The 4,602-nt window shown below is 36.4% G+C and overlaps 1 non-coding gene across 1 annotated transcript; it reads left to right on the plus strand.

The window, feature by feature from the left end:
• Positions 1-873: 873 nt before the first annotated feature.
• Positions 874-980, plus strand: LOC127090181 (small nucleolar RNA R71). Its single transcript, XR_007791710.1, has one exon. It is a non-coding gene; the product is annotated as a small nucleolar RNA R71 (small nucleolar RNA).
• Positions 981-4,602: the final 3,622 nt, after the last annotated feature.

Raw genomic sequence — 4,602 nt, forward strand, 5'->3', positions numbered from 1 at the left:
CATGGCTGGATTTTGAATTCTTGGGTCAACTGGTCAATCTAATTTTGTCCCACTTCGTAGCGTGATAGCGTTAGCGTGACCTTTTAGATTTGGTTGAGGTTGACCTGGAAATGCTCCAGTTGGGGCTTTTGTTGCTGCTTGTTGTTGGGCTACTTGAGAAATTTGGGTTTCTAACATTTTGTTACGGGTAGCCATAACATCAAGCTTACTCGACATTTGTTTCATCAACTCACTCATGTGAGCATTTTGATTAGCGAAATATTTGTTTTGTTGAACTTGGGAGTTCATGAAGTTTTCCATCATGAGTTCGAGATTTGACTTCCTAGGTGCTTATGGAGAAGTAAGGCTTCCTTTTTGATAACTTGGAGGTACAATAGGTGTTGGGTTTGGTGCAAACAAAGCATTGTTATTTTTATAAGCAAAGTTCAGATGATTTCTCCAGCCAAAGTTGTAGGTGTTGGAATATGGGTTTCCTTGGGCATAATTTACTTGGTCGATAGGAATATCAGCCAATAATTGACATTCGACATTAGTGTACCCAGGGGTTCCGCATAATTCGGAGTTGGGTGCCAGAACAGCTACGACAACTGTTGGGGTTATGGTTAAGTTCTCAATCTTTTGAGTAAGAGCATCCACTTTAGCATTGATGTGGTATATACCATTGACTTCGTACATTCTGGTCTTCGTAGTTGCCTTTTTTGTAGTAGTTCGCTCACCTTCCCATTGGAAATGGTTTTGCGCCATGTTTTCAAAAAGTTAATAGGCGTTTTCATAAGGTTTGTCCATTAAAGTGCCGCCACCTGCAGCGTTTAAATTCATCTTAGTGTTATACAAAATACATTATAGAAAGTATGGATAATCATCCATTTCTCAAGTCCATGGTGTGGGCAAAGTCTCATCATGTCCTTGTATCTCTCCCAAGCATCGAAAAAGGATTCATTGTCTTTCTGCCTAAATCCGTTGATTTGGGCTCTTAGCATAGTCGTCTTGCTTGGTGGAAAATATTGCGCTAAGAAAACTTTATTCAACTCATTCCATGTAGTGACAAAATTGAGTGGTAGATACTGGAGCCAAGCTCTAGCTCTATCTCTTAAAGAAAAAGGGAAAAGACATAATCTTATTACTTCGGGGCTGACACCATTTGCTTTTACTGTGTTTACGTACTTCATAAACACTGATAAATGAAGGTTCGGATCATCTGTAGGACTACTAGAGAACTGGTTCTGTTGTAGGCTGATAATAACGAAGGTTTAAATTCAAAATCGTTTCGTTCAATGGCAGGGGCAGCAAAGTTGTTGTGTGGTTCCTCCTGCTAAGGAACAACATAATACTTAAGAGGACGGTTTTGTGGTCCTTCAACCATAACTGGTTTAGATTCTGGTTTTGGTTTTGGAAAAGGAAGATTGTACTTAATTCGGAAATTATGAATTCGGCGTTGTAAGTTAATAAAATGCTCGACTTCGATAACTAGTTGTTATAGTTTTTCGCCTTGTGAGTGAATACTTGGCATACGATTGACGCTTTAGAAGGGTAAATAAAATAAAAGTTGCCTTAGTCTATACTGCGCAACAACGGAATTACAATATTGACTAAATTAGTCCCCGACAACGGCGCCAAAAACTTGATCACATGACTATATAAGCCCGTCGGATTACTGTTAGGGACCAATTAATACTACTTTTTATATCATTTTATTGGTCCCTTTTACCAAGTTTTGATGTAATTACACATTTTTGTTCTCACTATTTTGTATAAATGCAATTAGGTTTAATTTATTTTGTTTTGAATAGTTATTTCACATATTTGTTAGTTTTGTAGAATTTTTGGATGAGAAGGCTTTGGAATGCAACACCACATCTTGGATGAAGCTTGCCAAACAAGGAAGCTGGATAAGCAACAGTTCGCGCCGCGAAGGCTGCGAATCCAGCAAGCTGGTTAAGGGCCAAAAGTGTTGTCTTGCAGAAAAAGCTGTTGCCATTTTGGTGTCTGCCTTGGAATAGCTTTTCTGCTTTGGATGAGAATGACCAATTAGGGAAATGTCAACCCTTTTTGTAAAGAAAAATACATTATTCTAGGATTTTCATTCATTACTATTCACACATTGACATTGAGAGATTTTTGTAAGAGAGAAAACAGAGTTTTTCTTCTTTAACATTCTGCTGTGTAACAATGATGATGAGGAGCTAAACTCCCTTTTGTCAAGATTGGAGGTAGTAGCTATTCTCATATGTTTATGTATTCCATTTGATTTATATATATGATAAAGATTGTTGATGTATTGAATACTGTTTTTGCCCTAAGTTGAAAACCAGATTTGAGTAGTTGTCGAGAGAGATTATTTGAGTCTTGACATAAAACAGATTTTCAAGTAGTGAATAAGTTGTAGAGATAGATTTATTCATTACTCTTCTTTGGTATTAAGCATTAAAGATTTCTATATTGATAGTTAGGTGGAGAGATTGTCTAAGGATCAATATAGTGATTATCACAATATCATTTAGACATAAATGATTTTGAGAGGATACTTGAACATCATCAATAATCTTGAATCTATTTATTTATCATAAGGAATCATAAGCATTTGAAATAGTGAACTCCAATCTTGCCAAGCTTTTACATTAGATAAAAACCATTTTACTGTTTTTAGTGACATTTACTCACAAGATAAATTTCCAACCAAAACAACTTTGTTACTTTCTAAACTTATAACAAATCGGATTATAGAACGGCAGTAATATCAACCAATCTCTGTGGATACGATATAAAAATATTTGCCGAAGATATACTTTTCAACAATTACTAATTGTAAGTGCACAGTCTATCGCGTAGTTTTAAAAGATATCGAACCCACATGGACTAGTAATCAAACTAATGCTATTTATCGATGATATGTAAAGCTAAGGCGAATGAATTCTTTGATTAAATGAATAAAAACGGAAACTAAAGTTAATTTAGAAAATAAGATAATAAAGAGAGAGAGACCAGAATGTGGATTCCGCGCACCTCAGGGACTTAGCAACAAATTGACTTAGACTCGTGGTTAAATTGTGTTAAGTAGAAAATATTAGTTTAAAGACTAAACCTCACACTCTCGCGCTATTGAATAAAGCCACGCTTCCTAACCATGAGATTTTTCTCTCGCTCGCCCATTCTAAATAAGAAATGCATTTTGAAAACTGAAGAAGTCCTAATCGATGCCTAAAACGCTCTCGCCCTCTTTAGGATCGATGCCTCGTTCCTACTATCTGGTTCGACCCCCACGCTCTCATAGTGCCAACTCGAACATTAATTGATCCTCACTCTCTTGACAAATCATATTAGTTTTAACTTAGAAACAAAGACCATAACTGAATTTAATAAAGTTCTTAAACCAATTTCATTACCGAGTCCCATCGGAAACGACGATCCTCACAGACCGGACTCAAAGGGTTTAGCTAGACATGAACTTAATTGAAAACAACTTAACCATAGTAATTGCAATTGAAAACATCATACTTAAATACTTATAGAATGTGATATCAATAATATTAAAGTACTCTAATAAAGAACCCATAAATGCGGGAAAATAAATGTGAGACTGAAAGTAAATCATTCAATTAAAATGACAAGATTGTTGATCCAAGAGTACAAGTAAATCCTAAAACTAGTGTGTGGTAATCGCTCAATCGAGTGATTATCACTTGAAAATATAAATTATGTTAAAACTAAACTGACAACGCTTCGCCTTTATCTCCGGATATCGAAAACTAGATACAAGGGTGTCTTATATAGAGTTACAACATGTGAAGCTTCTTCACTCACGTTCCAAAGTGGTTGAGGAAAAGTAGAGAAGTGGGAATGAGTGAATCCAACCCACTTTCACACATTCTGTTATTGCAGGTAGATGGCGGTCGCCATAAGGCTCATGGCGGTCACCATGAGCTTTAAATGAAGGGCTGACGTGTCCTGGTGCCATGGCGGACGCCATCAGGCCATGGCGAATGCCATGCACTAGAATGCTGCATTTTTGCACTTTTCTTCACCATTTCACTCCCTTTTCCGCTTCGTACACGCATATGCTCTATAATCAACAAGTACCTGAAACACAGACAGAACAAGACGTAACAACGACAAAACATAGTAAAATAATGATAAATAACATGCGAAACGAGTCTAAAGACATGATGCCTTTTCACGCTATCACTGGTCTTAATCATATTCTTATTCTAAAATTTATTTAACTTCTAACATTTCCCCTACTTAATTCATCTGACGTACTGACATACCACTCTGAAACACTTGGTCGTAAATCCCTCCGGAATCCACGACTTCCTTTTCCTACACTGAGTTAACCAAAACCATAACCACAACACTTTAGTCTCATAGGATAGTCCACACTTTAATAACATCATAAGGGGATTTACTGATTCCTTTACTACACACAATACTGATGACTCTCCTTTTATAAGTCCCTAAGAAATTATGCCAAACTTTATAATCCATATATTGATATCCTTATCAACTTCACTTGACCTGATTCTATAAACTACGAGTACCTACACTTGATGCTTAACTTCTCTCGTACTACTCCAATAAGATAACACACTTAGCACGAGATTGTCT

Source organism: Lathyrus oleraceus, chromosome 5 (genome assembly GCF_024323335.1).
Source record: "Lathyrus oleraceus cultivar Zhongwan6 chromosome 5, CAAS_Psat_ZW6_1.0, whole genome shotgun sequence".
Lineage (NCBI taxonomy): Eukaryota > Viridiplantae > Streptophyta > Magnoliopsida > Fabales > Fabaceae > Lathyrus > Lathyrus oleraceus.